Genomic DNA, 21,192 nt, shown 5'->3' with positions numbered 1-21,192 from the left:
GTGCTGTTGGCTCTATGGGTGCTGTTGGCTCTATGGGTGCTGTTCTCTCTATGGGTGTTGTTGGCTCTATGGGTGCTGTTCTCTCTATGGGTGCTGTTGGCTCTATGCGTGCTGTTTTCTCTATGGGTGCTGTTCTCTCTATGGGTGCTGTTGGCTCTATGGGTGCTGTTCTCTCTATGAGTGCTGTTCTTTCTATGGTTGCTGTTGGCTCTATGGGTGCTGTTTTCTCTATGGGTGCTGTTCCCTCTATGGGTGCTGTCGGCTCTATGGGTGCTGTTCTCTCTATGGGTGCTCTTGGGACTATGGGTGCTGTTGGCTCTATGGGTGCTGTTGGCTCTGTGGGTGCTGTTCCATCCATGGGTGCTATTTTCTCTTTGGGTGCTGATCTCTCTATGGGTGCTGTTTTCTCTATGGGTGCTGTTCCCTCTATGGGTGCTGTTGGCTCTATGGGTGCTGTTGGCTCTATGTGTGCTGTTCTCTCTATGGGTGCTGTTGGCTCTATGTGTTCTGTTCTCTTTATGGGTGCTGTTGGCTCTATGGGTGCTGTTGGCTCTATGGGTGCTGTTCTCTCTATGGGTGCTGTTGGCTCTATGGGTGTTGTTCTCTCAATGGGTGCTGTTGGCTCTATGGGTGCTGTTGGCTCTATGGGTGCTGTTCTCTCTATGGGTGCTGTTGGCTCTATGGGTGCTGTTCTCTCTATGGGTGCTGTTCCCTCTATGGGCGCTGTTGGCTCTATGGGTAATGTTCTCTCTATGGGCGCTGTTGGCTCTATGGGTAATGTTCTCTCTATGGGTGCTGTTCTCCCTATGGGTGCTGTCTGCTCTATGGGTGATGTTCCCTCTATGGGTGCTGTTCTCTCTATGGGAGCTGTTGGCTCTATGGCTGCTGTTCTCTCTATGGGTGCTGTTCCCTCTATGGGTGCTGCTGGCTCTATGAGTGCTCTTCGCTCTATAGGTGTTGTTCTCTCTATGGGTGCTGTTGGCTCTATGGGTGCTGTTCTCTCTATGGGTGCTGTTGGCTCTATGGGTGCTGTTCTCTCTGTTGGTGCTGTTGGCTCTATGGGTGCTGTTGGCTCTATGGGTGCTGTTCACTCTATGGGTGCTCTTGGCTCTATGGGTGCTGTTGGCTCTATGAGAGCTCTTGGCTCTATGGGTGCTGTTAGCTCTATGGGTGCTGTTCTCTCTATGGGTGCTGTTGGCTCTATGGGTGCTGTTCCCTCTATGGGTGCTGTTGGCTCTATGTGTGCTGTTCTCTCTATAGGTGCTGTTCTCTCTATGGGTGCTGTCGGCTCTATCGGTGCTGTTCTCTCTATGTGTGCTGTTGGCTCTATGGGTGCTGTTGGCTCTATGGGTGCTGTTCCGTCTATGGGTGCTCTTGGCTCTATGGGTGCTGTTGGCTCTATGAGAGATTTTGGCTCTATGGGTGCTGTTAGCTCTATAGGTGCTGTTCTCTCTATGGGTGCAGTTAGCTCTATGGCTGCTGTTCCCTCTATGTGTGCTGTTGCCTCTATGGGTGCTGTTGGCTCTATGGGTGCTGTTGCCTCTATGGGTGCTGTTAGCTCTATGAGTGCTGTTGGCTCTATGGGTGCTGTTATCTCTATGGGTGCTGTTCTCTCTATGAGTGCTGTTGGCTCTCTGGGTGCTGTTCTCTCTATGGCTGCTCTTGGCTCTATGAATGCTGTTAGCTCTATGGGTGCTGTTCTCTCTATGGGTGCTGTTCTCTCTATGGGTGCTCTTGGCTCTCTGGGTGCTGTTCTCTCTATGGGTTCTGTTGCCTCTATGGGTGGTGTTCTCTCTATGGGTGCTGTTGGCTCTATGGGTGCTGTTCTCTCTATGGGTGCTGTTGGCTCTATGGGTGCTGTTCTCTCTATGGGTGCTGTTGGCTCTATGGGTGCTGTTCTCTCTATGGGTGCTGTTCCCTCTATGGGCGCTGTTGGCTCTATGGGTAATGTTCTCTCTATGGGCGCTGTTGGCTCTATGGGGAATGTTCTCTCTATGGGTGCTGTTCTCTCTATGGGTGCTGTCGGCTCTATGGGTGCTGTTCCCTCTATGGGTGCTGTTCTCTCTATGGGAGCTGTTGGCTCTATGGGTGCTGTTCTCTCTATGGGTGCTGTTCCCTCTATGGGTGCTGCTGGCTCTATGAGTGCTCTTCGCTCTATAGGTGTTGTTCTCTCTATGGGTGCTGTTGGCTCTATGGGTGCTGTTCTCTCTATGGGTGCTGTTGGCTCTATGGGTGCTGTTCTCTCTATGGGTGCTGTTGGCTCTATGGGTGCTGTTCTCTCTATTGGTGCTGTTGGCTCTATGGGTGCTGTTGGCTCTATGGGTGCTGTTCACTCTATGGGTGCTCTTGGCTCTATGGGTGCTGTTGGCTCTATGAGAGCTCTTGGCTCTATGGGTGCTGTTAGCTCTATGGGTGCTGTTCTCTCTATGGGTGCTGTTGGCTCTATGGGTGCTGTTTTCTCCATGGGTGCTGTTGGCTCTATGGGTGCTTTTGGCTCTATGGGTGGTGTTCCCTCTATGGGTGCTGTTTTCTCTATGGGTGCTGTTTTCTCTATGGGTGCTGTTCCCTCTATGGGTGCTGTTGGCTCTATGGGTCCTGTTGGCTCTATGGGTGCTGTTCTCTCTATGGGTGCTGTTCCCTCTGTGGGTGCTGTTGGCTCTATGGGTGCTGTTCTCTCTATGGGTGCTGTTGGCTCTATGGGTGCTGTCCTCTCTATGGGTGCTGTTGGCTCTATGGGTGCTGTTGGCTGTATGGGTGCTGATCTCTCTATGGGTGCTGTTGGCTCTATGGGTGCTGTTCTCTCCATGGGTGCTGTTGGCTCTATGGGTGCTTTTGTCTCTATGGGTGCTGTTCCCTCTATGGGTGCTGTTGGCTTTATGGGTGCTGTTGGCTCTATGAGTGCTTTTCTCTCTATGGGTGTTGTTGGCTCTATGGGTGCTGTTGGCTCTATGGGTGCTGTTCTCTCTATGGGTGCTTTTCTCTATGGGTGCTGTTGGCTCTATGGGTGCTGTTCTCTCTATGGGTGCTGTTGGCTCTATGGGTGCTGTTCACTCTATGGGTGCTGTTCTCTCTATGGGTGCTGTTGGCTCTATGGGTGCTGTTCCCTCTATGGGTGCTATTCTCTCCATGGGTGCTGTTGGCTCTATGGGAGCTGTTCTCTCTATGGGTGCTGTTCTCTCTATGGGTGCTGTTGGCTGTATGGGTGCTGTTCTTTCTATGGGTGCTGTTCTTTCTATGGTTGCTGTTGGCTCTATGGGTGCTGTTGGCTCTATGGGTGCTGTTGGCTCTATGGGTGCTGTTCCCTCTATGGTTGCTGTTTTCTCTATGGGTGCTGTTGGCTCTATGGGTGCTGTTGTCTCTATGGCTGCTGTTCTCTCTATGGGTGCTGTCGGCTCTATGAGTGCTGTTCTCTCTATGGGTGCTCTTGGGTCTATGTGTGCTGTTGGCTCTATGGGTGCTGTTGGCTCTATGGGTGCTGTTCCCTCTATGGGTGCTGTTCCCTCTATGGGTGCTGTTGGCTCTATGGGTGCTGTTGTCTCTATGGCTGCTGTTCTCTCTATGGGTGCTGTTGGCTCTATGAATGCTGTTCTCTCTATGGGTGCTGTTGGATCTATGGGTGCTGTTGGCTCTATGGGTGCTGTTGGCTCTATGGGTGCTGTTCTCTCTATGGGTGCTGTTGGCTCTATGGGTGCTGTTCTCTCTATTGGTGCTGTTGGTTCTATGTGTGCTGTTCTCTCTATGGGTGCTGTTGGCTCTATGGGTGCTGTTGGCTCTATGGGTGCTGTTGGCTCTATGGGTGCTGTTCTCTCTATGGGTGTTGTTGGCTCTATGGGTGCTGTTCTCTCTATGGGTGCTGTTGGCTCTATGCATGCTGTTTTCTCTATGGGTGCTGTTCTCTCTATGGGTGCTGTTGGCTCTATGGGTGCTGTTCTCTCTATGAGTGCTGTTCTTTCTATGGTTGCTGTTGGCTCTATGGGTGCTGTTTTCTCTATGGGTGCTGTTCCCTCTATGGGTGCTGTCGGCTCTATGGGTGCTGTTCTCTCTATGGGTGCTCTTGGGACTATGGGTGCTGTTGGCTCTATGGGTGCTCTTGGCTCTATGGGTGCTGTTGGCTCTGTGGGTGCTGTTCCATCCATGGGTGCTATTTTCTCTTTGGGTGCTGATCTCTCTATGGGTGCTGTTTTCTCTATGGGTGCTGTTCCCTCTATGGGTGCTGTTGGCTCTATGGGTGCTGTTGGCTCTATGGGTGCTGTTCTCTCTATGGGTGCTGTTGGCTCTATGTGTTCTGTTCTCTTTATGGGTGCTGTTGGCTCTATGGGTGCTGTTGGCTCTATGGGTGCTGTTCTCTCTATGGGTGCTATTGGCTCTATGGGTGCTGTTCTCTCTATGGATGCTGTTCCCTCTATGGGTGCTTTTGGCTCTATGGGTGCTGTTCTCTCTATGGGTGCTGTTGGCTCTATGGGTGCTGTTCCATCTATGGTTGCTGTTTTCTCTATGGGTGCTGTTGGCTCTATGGGTGCTGTTGGCTCTATGGGTTCTGTTCCCTCTATGGGTGCTTTTGGCTCTATGGGTGCTGTTCTCTCTATGGGTGCTGTTGGCTCTATGGCTGCTGTTCTCTCTATGGGTGCTGTTGGCTCTATGGGTGCTCTTCTCTCTATGGGTGCTGTTGGCTCTATGGGTGCTGTTTTTTCCATGGGTGCTGTTGGCTCTATGGGTGCTTTTGGCTCTATGGGTGGTGTTCCCTCTATGGGTGCTGTTTTCTCTATGGGTGCTGTTTTCTCTATGGGTGCTGTTCCCTCTATGGGTGCTGTTGGCTCTATGGGTCCTGTTAGCTCTATGGGTGCTGTTGGCTCTATGGGTGGTGTTCCCTCTATGGGTGCTGTTTTCTCTATGGGTGCTGTTCTCTCTATGGGTGCTGTTCCCTCTGTGGGTGCTGTTGGCTCTATGGGTGCTGTTCTCTCTATGGGTGCTGTTGGCTCTATGGGTGCTGTTCTCTCTATGGGTGCTGTTGGCTCTATGGGTGCTTTTGGCTCTATGGGTGCTGTTCCCTCTTTGGGTGCTGTTTTCCTTATGGGTGCTGTTCCCTCTATGGGTGCTGTTGGCTCTATGAGTGCTTTTATCTCTATGGGTGCTGTTCTCTCTATGGGTGCTGTTGGCTGTATGGGTGCTGTTCTTTCTATGGGTGCTGTTCTTTCTATGGTTGCTGTTGGCTCTATGGGTGCTGTTGGCTCTATGGGTGCTGTTGGCTCTATGGGTGCTGTTCCCTCTATGGTTGCTGTTTTCTCTATGGGTGCTGTTGGCTCTATGGGTGCTGTTGTCTCTATGGCTGCTGTTCTCTCTATGGGTCCTGTTGGCTCTATGGGAGCTGTTCTCTCTATGGGTGCTGTTCTCTCTATGGGTGCTGTTGGCTCTATGGGTGCTGTTGGCTCTATGGGTGCTGTTCCCTCTATGGGTACTGTTGGCTCTATGGCTGCTGTTCCCTCTATGGGTGTTGTTGGCTCTATGGGTACTGTTGGCTCTATGGGTGCTGTTCTCTCTATGGCTGCTCTTGGCTCTATGGGTGCTGTTGGTTCTATGGGTGCTGTTCTCTCTATGGGTGCTGTTCTCTCTAAGGCTGCTGTTGGCTCTATGGGTGCTGTTAGCTCTATGGGTGCTGTTCTCTCTATGGGTGCTCTTGGCTCTCTGGGTGCTGTTCTCTCTATGGGTGCTGTTGGCTCTATGGGTGCTGTTCTCTCTATGGCTGCTGTTGGCTCTATGGGTGCTGTTCTCTCTATGGGTGCTGTTGGCTCTATGGGTGCTGTTGGCTCTATGGGTGCTGTTGGCTCTATGGGTGCTGTTCTCTCTATGGATGCTGTTCCCTCTATGGGTGCTTTTGGCTCTATGGGTGCTGTTCTCTCTATGGGTGCTGTTGGCTCTATGGGTGCTGTTCCATCTATGGTTGCTGTTTTCTCTATGGGTGCTGTTGGCTCTATGGGTGCTGTTGGCTCTATGGGTTCTGTTCCCTCTATGGGTGCTTTTGGCTCTATGGGTGCTGTTCTCTCTATGGGTGCTGTTGGCTCTATGGCTGCTGTTCTCTCTATGGGTGCTGTTGGCTCTATGGGTGCTCTTCTCTCTATGGGTGCTGTTGGCTCTATGGGTGCTGTTTTTTCCATGGGTGCTGTTGGCTCTATGGGTGCTTTTGGCTCTATGGGTGGTGTTCCCTCTATGGGTGCTGTTTTCTCTATGGGTGCTGTTTTCTCTATGGGTGCTGTTCCCTCTATGGGTGCTGTTGGCTCTATGGGTCCTGTTAGCTCTATGGGTGCTGTTGGCTCTATGGGTGGTGTTCCCTCTATGGGTGCTGTTTTCTCTATGGGTGCTGTTCTCTCTATGGGTGCTGTTCCCTCTGTGGGTGCTGTTGGCTCTATGGGTGCTGTTCTCTCTATGGGTGCTGTTGGCTCTATGGGTGCTGTTGGCTCTATGGGTGCTGTTCTCTCTATGGGTGCTGTTGGCTCTATGGGTGCTGTTCTCTCTATGGGTGCTGTTGGCTCTATGGGTGCTTTTGGCTCTATGGGTGCTGTTCCCTCTATGGGTGCTGTTTTCCTTATGGGTGCTGTTCCCTCTATGGGTGCTGTTGGCTCTATGAGTGCTTTTATCTCTATGGGTGCTGTTCTCTCTATGGGTGCTGTTGGCTGTATGGGTGCTGTTCTTTCTATGGGTGCTGTTCTTTCTATGGTTGCTGTTGGCTCTATGGGTGCTGTTGGCTCTATGGGTGCTGTTGGCTCTATGGGTGCTGTTCCCTCTATGGTTGCTGTTTTCTCTATGGGTGCTGTTGGCTCTATGGGTGCTGTTGTCTCTATGGCTGCTGTTCTCTCTATGGGTGCTGTTGGCTCTATGGGAGCTGTTCTCTCTATGGGTGCTGTTCTCTCTATGGGTGCTGTTGGCTCTATGGGTGCTGTTGGCTCTATGGGTGCTGTTCCCTCTATGGGTACTGTTGGCTCTATGGCTGCTGTTCCCTCTATGGGTGTTGTTGGCTCTATGGGTACTGTTGGCTCTATGGGTGCTGTTCTCTCTATGGCTGCTCTTGGCTCTATGGGTGCTGTTGGTTCTATGGGTGCTGTTCTCTCTATGGGTGCTGTTCTCTCTAAGGCTGCTGTTGGCTCTATGGGTGCTGTTAGCTCTATGGGTGCTGTTCTCTCTATGGGTGCTGTTCTCTCTATGGGTGCTCTTGGCTCTCTGGGTGCTGTTCTCTCTATGGGTGCAGTTGGCTCTATGGGTGCTGTTCTCTCTATGGGTGCTGTTGGCTCTATGGGTGCTGTTCTCTCTATGGGTGCTGTTGGCTCTGTGGGTGCTGTTGGCTCTATGGGTGCTGTTCTCTCTATGGGTGCTGTTGGCTCTATGGGTGCTGTTCTCTTTATGGGTGCTGTTCCCTCTATGGGCGCTGTTGGCTCTATGGGTAATGTTCTCTCTATGGGTGCTGTTGGCTCTATGGGTGCTGTTCTCTCTATGGGTGCTGTTGGCTCTATGGGTGCTGTTCTCTCTATGGGTGCTGTTGGCTCTATGGGTGCTGTTGGCTCTATGGGTGCTGTTGGCTCTATGGGTGCTGTTCTCTCTATGGGTGCTGTTGGCTCTATGGGTGCTGTTCTCTCTATGGGTGCTGTTCCCTCTATGGGCGCTGTTGGCTCTATGGGTAATGTTCTCTCTATGGGCGCTGTTGGCTCTATGGGTAAGGTTCTCTCTATGGGTGCTGTTCTCTCTATGGGTGCTGTTCCCTCTATGGGTGCTGCTGGCTCTATGAGTGCTCTTCGCTCTATAGGTGTTGTTCTCTCTATGGGTGCTGTTGGCTCTATGGGTGCTGTTCTCTCTATGGGTGCTGTTGGCTCTATGGGTGCTGTTCTCTCTATGGGTGCTGTTGCCTCTATGGGTGCTGTTCTCTGTATTGGTGCTGTTGGCTCTATGGGTGCTGATGGCTCTATGGGTGCTGTTCTCTCTATGGGTGCTCTTGGCTCTATGGGTGCTGTTCTCTCTATTGGTGCTGTTAGCTCTATGGGTGCTGTTGGCTCTATGGGTGCTGTTCACTCTATGGGTGCTCTTGGCTCTATGGGTGCTGTTGGCTCTATGAGAGCTCTTGGCTCTATGGGTGCTGTTAGCTCTATGGGTGCTGTTCTCTCTATGGGTGCTGTTGGCTCTATGGGTGCTGTTCCCTCTATGGGTGCTGTTGGCTCTATGGGTGCTGTTCACTCTATGGGTGCTGTTCTCTCTATGGGTGCTGTTGGCTCTATGGGTGCTGTTCCCTCTATGGGTGCTATTCTCTCCATGGGTGCTGTTGGCTCTATGGGAGCTGTTCTCTCTATGGGTGCTGTTCTCTCTATGGGTGCTGTTGGCTCTATGGGTGCTGTTGGCTCTATGGGTGCTGTTGGCTCTATGGCTGCTGTTCCCTCTATGGGTGTTGTTGGCTCTATGGGTACTGTTGGCTCTATGGGTGCTGTTCTCTCTATGGCTGCTCTTGGCTCTATGGGTGCTGTTGGTTCTATGGGTGCTGTTCTCTCTATGGGTGCTGTTCTCTCTAAGGCTGCTGTTGGCTCTATGGGTGCTGTTAGCTCTATGGGTGCTGTTCTCTCTATGGGTGCTGTTCTCTCTATGGGTGCTCTTGGCTCTCTGGGTGCTGTTCTCTCTATGGGTGCTGTTGGCTCTATGGGTGCTGTTCTCTCTATGGGTGCTGTTGGCTCTATGGGTGCTGTTCTCTCTATGGGTGCTGTTGGCTCTATGGGTGCTGTTGGCTCTATGGGTGCTGTTCTCTCTATGGGTGCTGTTGGCTCTATGGGTGCTGTTCTCTTTATGGGTGCTGTTCCCTCTATGGGCGCTGTTGGCTCTATGGGTAATGTTCTCTCTATGGGTGCTGTTGGCTCTATGGGTGCTGTTCTCTCTATGGGTGCTGTTGGCTCTATGGGTGCTGTTCTCTCTATGGGTGCTGTTCTCTCTATGGGTGCTGTTGGCTCTATGGGTGCTGTTCCCTCTATGGGCGCTGTTGGCTCTATGGGTAATGTTCTCTCTATGGGCGCTGTTGGCTCTATGGGTAAGGTTCTCTCTATGGGTGCTGTTCTCTCTATGGGTGCTGTTCCCTCTATGGGTGCTGCTGGCTCTATGAGTGCTCTTCGCTCTATAGGTGTTGTTCTCTCTATGGGTGCTGTTGGCTCTATGGGTGCTGTTCTCTCTATGGGTGCTGTTGGCTCTATGGGTGCTGTTCTCTCTATGGGTGCTGTTGCCTCTATGGGTGCTGTTCTCTGTATTGGTGCTGTTGGCTCTATGGGTGCTGATGGCTCTATGGGTGCTGTTCTCTCTATGGGTGCTCTTGGCTCTATGGGTGCTGTTCTCTCTATTGGTGCTTTTAGCTCTATGGGTGCTGTTGGCTCTATGGGTGCTGTTCACTCTATGGGTGCTCTTGGCTCTATGGGTGCTGTTGGCTCTATGAGAGCTCTTCGCTCTATGGGTGCTGTTAGCTCTATGGGTGCTGTTCTCTCTATGGGTGCTGTTGGCTCTATGGGTGCTGTTCCCTCTATGGGTGCTGTTGGCTCTATGGGTGCTGTTCTCTCTATAGGTGCTGTTCTCTCTATGGGTGCTGTTGGCTCTATCGGTGCTGTTCTCTCTATGGGTGCTGTTGGCTCTTTGGGTGCTGTTCTCTCTATTGGTGCTGTTGGCTCTATGAGTGCTGTTGGCTCTATGGGTGCTGTTCCCTCTATGGGTGCTCTTGGCTCTATGGGTGCTGTTGGCTCTATGAGAGCTTTTGGCTCTATGGGTGCTGTTAGCTCTATAGGTGCTGTTCTCTCTATGGGTGCTGTTGGATCTATGGCTGCTGTTCCCTCTATGTGTGCTGTTGGCTCTATGGGTGCTGTTGGCTCTATGGGTGCTGTTGCCTCTATGGGTGCTGTTAGCTCTATGAGTGCTGTTGGCTCTATGGGTGCTGTTATCTCTATGGGTGCTGTTCTCTCTATGAGTGCTGTTGGCTCTATGGGTGCTGTTAGCTCTATGATTGCTGTTGGCTCTATGGGTGCTGTTAGCTCTATGGGTGCTGTTCTCTCTATGAGTGCTGTTGGCTCTATGGGTGCTGTTCTCTCTATGGCTGCTCTTGCCTCTATGGGTGCTGTTAGCTCTATGGGTGCTGTTCTCTCTATGGGTGCTGTTCTCTCTATGGGTGCTCTTGGCTCTCTGGGTGCTGTTCTCTCTATGGGTGCTGTTGGCTCTATGGGTGCTGTTCTCTCTATGGGTGCTGTTGGCTCTATGGGTGCTGTTCTCTCTATGGGTGCTGTTGGCTCTATGGGTGCTGTTCTCTCTATGGGTGCTGTTGGCTCTATGGGTGCTGTTCTCTCTATGGGTGCTGTTCCCTCTATGGGCGCTGTTGGCTCTATGGGTAATGTTCTCTCTATGGGCGCTGTTGGCTCTATGGGTAATGTTCTCTCTATGGGTGCTGTCGGCTCTATGGGTGCTGTTCCCTCTATGGGTGCTGTTCTCTCTATGGGAGCTGTTGGCTCTATGGGTGCTGTTCTCTCTATGGGTGCTGTTCCCTCTATGGGTGCTGCTGGCTCTATGAGTGCTCTTCGCTCTATAGGTGTTGTTCTCTCTATGGGTGCTGTTGGCTCTATGGGTGCTGTTCTCTCTATTGGTGCTGTTGTCTCTATGGGTGCTGTTCTCTCTATGGGTGCTGTTGGCTCTATGGGTGCTGTTCTCTCTATTCGTGCTGTTGGCTCTATGGGTGTTGTTGGCTCTATGGGTGCTGTTCATTCTATGGGTGCTCTTGGCTCTATGGGTGCTGTTGGCTCTATGAGAGCTCTTGGCTCTATGGGTGCTGTTAGCTCTATGGGTGCTGTTCTCTCTATGGGTGCTGTTGGCTCTATGGGTGCTGTTTTCTCCATGGGTGCTGTTGGCTTCTATGGGTGCTTTTGGCTCTATGGGTGGTGTTCCCTCTATGGGTGCTGTTTTCTCTATGGGTGCTGTTTTCTCTACGGGTGCTGTTCCCTCTATGGGTGCTGTTGGCTCTATGGGTCCTGTTGGCTCTATGGGTGCTGTTCTCTCTATGGGTGCTGTTACCTCTGTGGGTGCTGTTGGCTCTATGGGTGCTGTTCTCTCTATGGGTGCTGTTGGCTCTATGGGTGCTGTTCTCTCTATGGGTGCTGTTGGCTCTATGGGTGCTGTTGGCTCTATGGGTGCTGTTCTCTCTATGGGTGCTGTTGGCTCTATGGGTGCTGTTCTCTCCATGGGTGCTGTTGGCTCTATGGGTGCTGTTGGCTCTATGGGTGCTGTTCCCTCTATGGGTGCTGTTTTCTCTATGGGTGCTGTTTTCTTTATGGGTGCTGTTCCCTCTATGGGTGCTGTTGGCTGTATGGGTGCTGTTGGCTCTATGAGTGCTTTTCTCTCTATGGGTGCTGTTGGCTCTATGGGTGCTGTTAGCTCTATGGGTGCTGTTCTCTCTATGGGTGCTGTTCTCTATGGGTGCTGTTGGCTCTATGGGTGCTGTTCTCTCTATGGGTGCTGTTCTCTCTATGGGTGCTGTTGGCTCTATGGGTGCTATTCTCTCCATGGGTGCTGTTGGCTCTATGGGAGGTGTTCTCTCTATGGGTGCTGTTCTCTCTATGGGTGCTGTTGGCTGTATGGGTGCTCTTCTTTCTTTGGGTGCTGTTCTTTCTATGGTTGCTGTTGGCTCTATGGATGCTGTTGGCTCTATGGGTGCTGTTGGCTCTATGGGTGCTGTTCCCTCTATGGTTGCTGTTTTCTCTATGGGTGCTGTTGGCTGTATGGGTGCTGTTCTTTCTATGGGTGCTGTTCTTTCTATGGTTGCTGTTGGCTCTATGGGTGCTGTTGGCTCTATGGGTGCTGTTGTCTCTATGGGTGCTGTTCTCTCTATGGGTGCTGTCGGCTCTATGAGTGCTGTTCTCTCTATGGGTGCTCTTGGGTCTATGGGTGCTGTTGGCTCTATGGGTGCTGTTGGCTCTATGGGTGCTGTTCCCTCTATGGGTGCTGTTCCCTCTATGGGTGCTGTTGGCTCTATGGCTGCTGTTCTCTCTATGGGTGCTGTTGGCTCTATGAATGCTGTTCTCTCTATGGGTGCTGTTGGATCTATGGGTGCTGTTGGCTCTATGGGTGCTGTTCTCTCTATGGGTGCTGTTGGCTCTATGGGTGCTGTTCTCTCTATGGGTGCTGTTGGCTCTATGGGTGCTGTTCTCTCTATTGGTGCTGTTGGCTCTATGTGTGCTGTTCTCTCTATGGGTGCTGTTGGCTCTATGGGTGCTGTTGGCTCTATGGGTGCTGTTGGCTCTATGGGTGCTGTTCTCTTTATGGGTGTTGTTGGCTCTATGGGTGCTGTTCTCTCTATGGGTGCTTTTGGCTCTATGCGTGCTGTTTTCTCTATGGGTGCTGTTTTCTCTATGGGTGCTGTTTTCCTTATGGGTGCTGTTCCCTCTATGGGTGCTGTTGGCTCTATGGGTGCTGTTGGCTCTATGAGTGCTTTTCTCTCTATGGGTGCTGTTGGCTCTATGGGTGCTGTTGGCTCTATGGGTGCTGTTGGCTCTATGCGTGCTGTTCTCTCTATGGGTGCTGTTGGCTCTATGGGTGCTGTTCACTCTATGGGTGCTGTTCTCTCTATGGGTGCTGTTGGCTGTATGGCTGCTGTTCTTTCTATGGGTGCTGTTCTTTCTATGGTTGCTGTTGGCTCTACGGGTGCTGTTGGCTCTATGGGTGCTGTTGGCTCTGTGGGTGCTGTTGGCTCTATGTGTGCTGTTCCCTCTATGGTTCCTGTTTTCTCTATGGGTGCTGTTGGCTCTATGGCTGCTGTTCTCTCTATGGGTGCTGTCGGCTCTATGAGTGCTGTTCTCTCTATGGGTGCTCTTGGGTCTATGGGTGCTGTTGGCTCTATGGGTGCTGTTGGCTCAATGGTTGCTGTTGTCTCTATGGGTGCTGTTCCCTCTATGGGTGCTGTTGGCTCTATGGGTGCTGTTCTCTCTATGGGTGCTTTTGGCTCTATGGGTGCTGTTCTCTCTATGGGTGCTGTTGGCTCTATGGGTGCTGTTGGCTCTATGGGTGCTGTTCTCTCTATGGGTGCTGTTGGCTCTATGGGTGCTGTTCTCTCCATGGGTGCTGTTGGCTCTATGGGTGCTGTTGGCTCTATGGGTGCTGTTCCCTCTATGGGTGCTCTTTTCTCTATGGGTGCTGTTTTCTTTATGGGTGCTGTTCTCTCTATGGGTGCTGTTGCTGTATGGGTGCTGTTGGCTCTATAAGTGCTTTTCTCTCTATGGGTGCTGTTGGCTCTATGGGTGCTGTTGGCTCTATGGGTGCTGTTCTCTCTATGGGTGCTGTTGGCTCTATGGGTGCTGTTCTCTCTATGGGTGCTGTTGGCTCTATGGGTGCTGTTCTCTCTATGGGTGCTGTTGGCTCTATGGGTGCTGTTGGCTCTATGGGTGCTGTTCTCTCTATGGGTGCTGTTGGCTCTATGGGTGCTGTTCTCTCCATGGGTGCTGTTGGCTCTATGGGTGCTGTTGGCTCTATGGGTGCTGTTCCCTCTATGGGTGCTGTTTTCTCTATGGGTGCTGTTTTCTTTATGGGTGCTGTTCCCTCTATGGGTGCTGTTGGCTGTATGGGTGCTGTTGGCTCTATGAGTGCTTTTCTCTCTATGGGTGCTGTTGGCTCTATGGGTGCTGTTGGCTCTATGGGTGCTGTTCTCTCTATGGGTGCTGTTCTCTATGGGTGCTGTTGGCTCTATGGGTGCTGTTCTCTCTATGGGTGCTGTTCTCTCTATGGGTGCTGTTGGCTCTATGGGTGCTATTCTCTCCATGGGTGCTGTTGGCTCTATGGGAGGTGTTCTCTCTATGGGTGCTGTTCTCTCTATGGGTGCTGTTGGCTGTATGGGTGCTGTTCTTTCTTTGGGTGCTGTTCTTTCTATGGTTGCTGTTGGCTCTATGGATGCTGTTGGCTCTATGGGTGCTGTTGGCTCTATGGGTGCTGTTCCCTCTATGGTTGCTGTTTTCTCTATGGGTGCTGTTGGCTGTATGGGTGCTGTTCTTTCTATGGGTGCTGTTCTTTCTATGGTTGCTGTTGGCTCTATGGGTGCTGTTGGCTCTATGGGTGCTGTTGTCTCTATGGGTGCTGTTCTCTCTATGGGTGCTGTCGTCTCTATGAGTGCTGTTCTCTCTATGGGTGCTCTTGGGTCTATGGGTGCTGTTGGCTCTATGGGTGCTGTTGGCTCTATGTGTGCTGTTCCCTTTATGGGTGCTGTTCCCTCTATGGGTGCTGTTGGCTCTATGGCTGCTGTTCTCTCTATGGGTGCTGTTGGCTCTATGAATGCTGTTCTCTCTATGGGTGCTGTTGGATCTATGGGTGCTGTTGGCTCTATGGGTGCTGTTCTCTCTATGGGTGCTGTTGGCTCTATGGGTGCTGTTCTCTCTATGGGTGCTGTTGGCTCTATGGGTGCTGTTCTCTCTATTGGTGCTGTTGGCTCTATGTGTGCTGTTCTCTCTATGGGTGCTGTTGGCTCTATGGGTGCTGTTGGCTCTATGGGTGCTGTTCTCTTTATGGGTGTTGTTGGCTCTATGGGTGCTGTTCTCTCTATGGGTGCTTTTGGCTCTATGCGTGCTGTTTTCTCTATGGGTGCTGTTTTCTCTATGGGTGCTGTTTTCTCTATGGGTGCTGTTTTCCTTATGGGTGCTGTTCCCTCTATGGGTGCTGTTGGCTCTATGGGTGCTGTTGGCTCTATGAGTGCTTTTCTCTCTATGGGTGCTGTTGGCTCTATGGGTGCTGTTGGCTCTATGGGTGCTGTTGGCTCTATGCGTGCTGTTCTCTCTATGGGTGCTGTTGGCTCTATGGGTGCTGTTCACTCTATGGGTGCTGTTCTCTCTATGGGTGCTGTTGGCTGTATGGCTGCTGTTCTTTCTATGGGTGCTGTTCTTTCTATGGTTGCTGTTGGCTCTATGGGTGCTGTTCTCTCTATGGGTGCTCTTGGCTCTATGGGTGCTGTTGGCTCTATGGGTGCTGTTCTCTCTATGGGTGCTGTGGGCTCTATGGGTGCTGTTCTCTGTATGGGTGCTGTTCCCTCTATGGGTGCTGTTGGCTCTATGGGTGCTGTTGAGTCTATGGGTGCTGTTCCCTCTATGGGTACTGTTTTCTCTATGGGTGCTGTTTTCTCTATGGGTGCTGTTTTCTCTATGGGTGCTGTTCCCTCTATGGGTGCTGTTGGCTCTATGGGTGCTGTTGGCTCTATGAGTGCTGTTCTCTCTATGGGTGCTGTTGGCTCTATGGGTGCTCTTCTCTCTATGGGTGCTGTTCTTTATGGGTGCTGTTGGCTCTATGGGAGCTGTTCTCTCTATGGGTGCTGTTCTCTCTATGGGTGCTGTTGGCTCTATGGGTGCTGTTTTCTCTATGGGTGCTGTTCTCTCTATGTGTGCTGGTGGCTGTATGGGTGCTGTTCTCTCTATGGGTGCTGTTCTTTATGGGTGCTGTTGGCTCTTTGGGTGCTGTTCTCTCTATGGGTGCTGTTCTTTATGGGTGCTGTTGGCTCTATGGGAGCTGTTCTCTCTATGGGTGCTGTTCTCTCTATGGGTGCTGTTGCCTCTATGGGTGCTGTTCTCTCTATGGGCGCTGTTCTCTCTATGGGCGCTATCGGCTCTATGGGTGCTGTTCTCTCTATGGGTGCTCTTCGGACTATGGGTGCTGTTGGCTCTATGGGTGCTGTTGGCTCTATGGGTGCTGTTGTCTCTGTGGGTGCTCTTCCATCCATGGGTGCTGTTTTCTCTTTGGGTGCTAATCTCTCTATGGGTGCTGTTTTCTCTATGGGTGCTGTTCCCTCTATGGGTGTTGTTGGCTCTATGGGTGCTGTTGGCTCTATGGGTGCTGTTCTCTCTATGGGTGCTGTTGGCTCTATGGGTGCTGTTCTCTCTATGGGTGCTGTTGGCTGTATGGGTGCTGTTCCCTCTATGGGTGCTGTTTTCTCTATGGGTGCTATTTTCTCTATGGGTGCTGTTCCCTCTATGGGTGCTGTTGGCTCTATGGGTGCTGTTGGCTGTATGGGTGCTGTTCCCTCTATGGGTGCTGTTTTCTCTATGGGTGCTGTTCTCTCTATGGGTGCTGTTGGCTCTATGGGTGCTGTTCTCTCTATTGGTGCTGTTCCCTCTATGGGTGCTTTTGTCTCTATGAGTGCTGTTGGCTCTATGGGTGCTGTTGGCTCTATGGGTGCTGTTCTCTCTATGGGTGCTGTTGGCTCTATGGGTGCTGTTGGCTCTATGGGTGCTGTTTTCTCTATGGGTGCTGTTCTCTCTGTGGGTGCTGTTGTCTCTATGGGAGCTGTTCTCTCTATGGGTGCTCTTGGCTCTATGGATGCTGTTTTCTCTATGGGTGCTGTTCTCTCTATGGGTCCTGTTCCCCCTATGGGTGCTTTTGGGTCTATGGGTGCTGTTGGCTCTATGGGTGCTGTTGTCTCTGTGGGTGCTGTTCCATCCATGGGTGCTGTTTTCTTTTTGGGTGCTGATCTCTCTATGGGTGCTGTTCCCTCTACGGGTGCTGTTGGCTCTATGGGTGCTGTTGGCTCTATGGGTGCTGTTGGCTCTATGGGTGCTGTTCTGTCTATGGGTGCTGTTGGCTGTAAGGGTGCTGTTCCCTCTATGGGTGCTGTTTTCTCTATGGGTGCTGTTTTCTCTATGGGTGCTGTTCCCTCTATGGGTGCTGTTGGCTCTATGGGTGCTGTTCTCTCTATGGGTGCTGTTCCCTCTATGGGTGCTTTTGGCTCTATGGGTGCTGTTGGCTCTATGGGTGCTGTTCTCTCTATGCGTGCTGTTGGCTCTATGTGTGCTGTTCTCTCCATGGGTGCTGTTGGCTCTATGGGTGCTGTTGGCTCTATGGGTGCTGTTGGTCTATGGGTGCTGTTTTCTCTATGGGTGCTGTTCTCTCTATGGGTGCTGGTGCTCTATGGGTGCTGTTCCCTCTATGGGTTCTGTTCTCTCTATGGGTGGTGTTGGCTCTATGGGTGCTGTTCCCTCTATGGGTGCTATTCTCTCCATGGGTGCTGTTGGCTCTATGGGTGCTGTTCTCTCTGTGGGTGCTGTTGGCTCTATGGGTGCTGTTCTCTCAATGGGTGCTGTTCTCTCTATGGGTGCTGTTTTCTCTATGGGTGCTGTTCTCTCTATGGGTGCTGTTTGCTCTATGGGTGCTGTTATCTCTATGGGTGCTGTTCTCTCTATGGGTGCTGTTGGCTCTACGGGTGCTGTTCTCTCTATGGGTGCTGTTCCCTCTGTGGGTGCTGTTTTCTCCATGGGTGCTGTTTTCTCTATGGGTGCTGTTCTCTCTATGGGTGCTGTTGGCTCTATAGGTGCTGTTCTCTCTATTGGTGCTGTTCTGTCTATGGGTGCTTTTGTCTCTATGTGTGCTGTTGGCTCTATGGGTGCTGTTGGCTCTATGGGTGCTGTTCTCTCTGTGGGTGCTGTTGGCTCTATGGGAGCTGTTCTCTCTATGGGTGCTGTTGTCTCTGTGGGTGCTGTTCCATCCATGGGTGCTGTTTTCTCTTTCGGTGCTGATCTCTCTATGAGTGCTGTTTTCTCTATGGGTGCTGTTCCCTCTATGGGTGCTGTTGGCTCTATGGGTGCTGTTGGCTCTATGGGTGCTGTTCTCTCTATGGGTGCTGTTGGCTCTATGGGTGCTGTTCTCTCTATGGGTGCTGTTGGCTCTATGGGTGCTGTTGGCTCTATGGGTGCTGTTCTCTCTATGGGTGCTGTTGGCTCTATGGGTGCTCTTCTCTCTATGGGTGCTGTTGGCTCTATGGTGCTGTTCTCTCCATGGGTGCTGTTGGCTCTATGGGTGCTGTTGGCTCTATGGGTGCTGTTTTCTTTATGGGTGCTGTTCCCTCTCTGGGTGCTGTTGGCTCTATGGGTGCTGTTCCCTCTATGGGTGCTGTTTTCTCTATGGGTGCTGTTTTCTCTATGGGTGCTGTTCCCTCTATGGGTGCTGTTGGCTCTATGGGTGCTGTTGGCTCTATGAGTGCTGTTCTCTCCATGGGTGCTGTTGGCTCTATGGGTGCTGTTTGCTCTTTGGGTGCTGTTCTCTCTATGGGTGCTGTTCTTTATGGGTGCTGTTGGCTCTATGGGAGCTGTTCTCTCTATGGGTGCTGTTCTCTCTATGGGTGCTGTTGGCTCTATGGGTGCTGTTGGCTCTATGGGTGCTGTTTTCTCTATGGGTGCTGTTCTCTCTATGGGTGCTGTTGGCTGTATGGGTGCTGTTCACTCTATGGGTGCTGTTCTTTCTATGGTTGCTGTTGGCTCTATGGGTGCTGTTGGCTCTATGGGTGCTGTTCTCTCTATGGGTGCTCTTGTGTCTATGGGTGCTGTTGGCTCTATGGGTGCTGTTGTCTCTGTGGGTGCTGTTCCATCCATGGGTGCTGTTTTCTTTTTGCGTGCTGATCTCTCTATGGGTGCTGTTTTCTCTATGAGTGCTGTTCCCTCTATGGGTGCTGTTGGCTCTATGGGTGCTGTTCTCTCTATGGGTGCTGTTGGCTGCATGGGTGCTGTTCCCTCTATGGGTGCTGTTTTCTCTATGGGTGCTATTTTCTCTATGGGTGCTGTTCCCTCTATGGGTGCTGTTGGCTCTATGGGTGCTGTTGGCTGTATGGGTGCTGTTCCCTCTATGGGTGCTGTTTTCTCTATGGGTGCTGTTTTCTCTATGGGTGCTGTTCTCTCTATGGGTGTTGTTGGCTCTATGGGTGCTGTTCCCTCTATGGGTGCTGTTGGCCCTATGGGTGCTGTTCTCTCTGTGGGTGCTGTTGTCTCTATGGGAGCTGTTCTCTCTATGGGTGCTGTTCTCTCTATGGGTGCTGTTGGCTCTATGGGTGCTGTTCTCTCTATGAGTGCTGTTCTCTCTATGGGTGCTCTTCTTTCTATGGTTACCGTTGGCTCTATGGGTGCTGTTGCCTCTATGGGTGCTGTTCTCTGTATGGGCGCTGTCGGCTCTATGGGTGCTGTTCTCTCTATGGGTGCTCTTGGGTCTTTGGGTGCTGTTGGCTCTATGGGTGCTCTTGGCTCTATGGGTGCTGTTGTCTCTGTGGGTGCTGTTCCATCCATGGGTGCTGTTTTCTCTTTGGGTGCTGATCTCTCTATGGGTGCTGTTCCCTCTATGGGGGCTGTTGGCTCTATGGGTGCTGTTGGCTCTATGGGTGCTGTTGGCTCTATGGGTGCTGTTCTCTCTATGGGTGCTGTTGGCGCTATGGGTGCTGTTGGCTCTATGGGTGCTGTTCTCTCTATGGGTGCTGTTGGCTCTATGGGTGCTGTTCTCTCTATGGGTGCTGTTCTCTCTATGGGTGCTGTTGGCTCTATGGGTGCTGTTCTCTCCATGGGTGCTGTTGGCTCTATGGGTGCTGTTGGCTCTATGGGTGCTGTTGGCTCTATGGGTGCTGTTTTCTCTATGGGTGCTGTTCCCTCTCTGGGTGCTGTTTGCTCTATGGGTGCTGTTCCCTCTATGGCTGCTTTTGGCTCTATGGGTGCTGTTCTCTCTATGGGTGCTGTTGGCTCTATGGGTGCTGTTCTCTCTATGGGTGCTGTTGGCTCTATGGGTGCTGTTCTCTCCATGGGTGCTGTTGGCTCTATGGGTGCTTTTGGCTCTATGGGTGCTCTTCCCTCTATGGGTGCTGTTTTCTCTATGGGTGCTGTTTTCTCTATGGGTGCTTTTCCCTCTATGGGTGCTGTTGGCTGTAAGGGTGCTGTTGGCTCTATGGGTGCTGTTCTCTCTATGGGTGCTGTTCCCTCTGTGGGTGCTGTTGGCTCTATGGGTGCTGTTCTCTCTATGGGTGCTGTTGGCTCTATGGGTGCTGTTCACTCTATGGGTGCTCTTGGCTCTATGGGTGCTGTTGGCTCTATGGGTGCTGTTCTCTCTATGGGTGCTGTTGGCTCTATGGGTGCTGTTCTCTCCATGGGTGCTGTTGGCTCTATGGGTGCTGTTGACTCTATGGGTGCTGTTCCCTCTATGGGTACTGTTTTCTCTATGGGTGCTGTTTTCTCTATGGGTGCTGTTTTCTCTATGGGTGCTGTTCCCTCTATGGGTGCTGTTGGCTCTATGGGTGCTGTTGGCTCTATGAGTGCTATTCTCTCTATGGGTGCTGTTGGCTCTATGGGTGCTGTTTGCTCTTTGGGTGCTGTTCTCTCTATGGGTGCTGTTCTTTATGGGTGCTGTTGGCTCTATGGGAGCTGTTCTCTCTATGGGTGCTGTTCTCTCTATGGGTGCTGTTGGCTCTATGGGTGCTGTTTTCTCTATGGGTGCTGTTCTCTCTATGGGTGCTGGTGGCTGTATGGGGGCTGTTCTCTCTATGGGTGCTGTTCTTTCTATGGTTGCTCTTGGCTCTATGGGTGCTGTTGGCTCTATGGGTGCTGTTCTCTCTATGGGTGCTGTTCTCTGTATGGGTGCTCTTGGGTCTATGGGTGCTGTTGGCTCTATGCGTGCTGTTGTCTCTGTGGGTGCTGTTCCATCCATGGGTGCTGTTTTCTTTTTGGATGCTGATCTCTCTATGGGTGCTGTTTTCTCTATGGGTGCTGTTCCCTCTATGGGTGCTGTTGGCTCTATGGGTGCTGTTGGCTCTATGGGTGCTGTTCTCTCTATGGGTGCTGTTGGCTGTATGGGTGCTTTTCCCTCTATGGGTGCTCTTGGCTCTATGGGTGCTGTTGGCTCTATGGGTGCTGTTCTCTCTATGGGTGCTGTTCTTTCTATGGTTGCTGTTGGCTCTATGGGTGCTGTTGCCTCTATGGGTGCTGTTCTCTCTATGGGCGCTATCGGCTCTATGGGTGCTGTTCTCTCTATGGGTGCTCTTCGGACTATGGGTGCTGTTGGCTCTATGGGTGCTGTTGGCTCTATGGGTGCTGTTGTCTCTGTGGGTGCTGTTCCATCCATGGGTGCTGTTTTCTCTTTGGGTGCTAATCTCTCTATGGGTGCTGTTTTCTCTATGGGTGCTGTTCCCTCTATGGGTGTTGTTGGCTCTATGGGTGCTGTTGGCTGTATGGGTGCTGTTCTCTCTATGGGTGCTGTTGGCTCTATGGGTGCTGTTCTCTCCATTGGTGCTGTTGGCTCTATGGGTGCTTTTGGCTCTATGGGTGCTGTTCCCTCTATGGGTGCTGTTTTCTCTATGGGTGCTGTTTTCTCTATGGGTGCTCTTCCCTCTATGGGTGCTGTTGGCTCTATGGGTGCTGTTGGCTCTATGGGTGCTGT

The sequence above is a fragment of the Lathamus discolor genome, chromosome W (genome assembly GCF_037157495.1).
Source record: "Lathamus discolor isolate bLatDis1 chromosome W, bLatDis1.hap1, whole genome shotgun sequence".
NCBI lineage: Eukaryota > Metazoa > Chordata > Aves > Psittaciformes > Psittacidae > Lathamus > Lathamus discolor.
The sequence above is the reverse complement of the archived record's forward strand: the minus strand, read 5'-3'. Positions refer to the sequence as shown.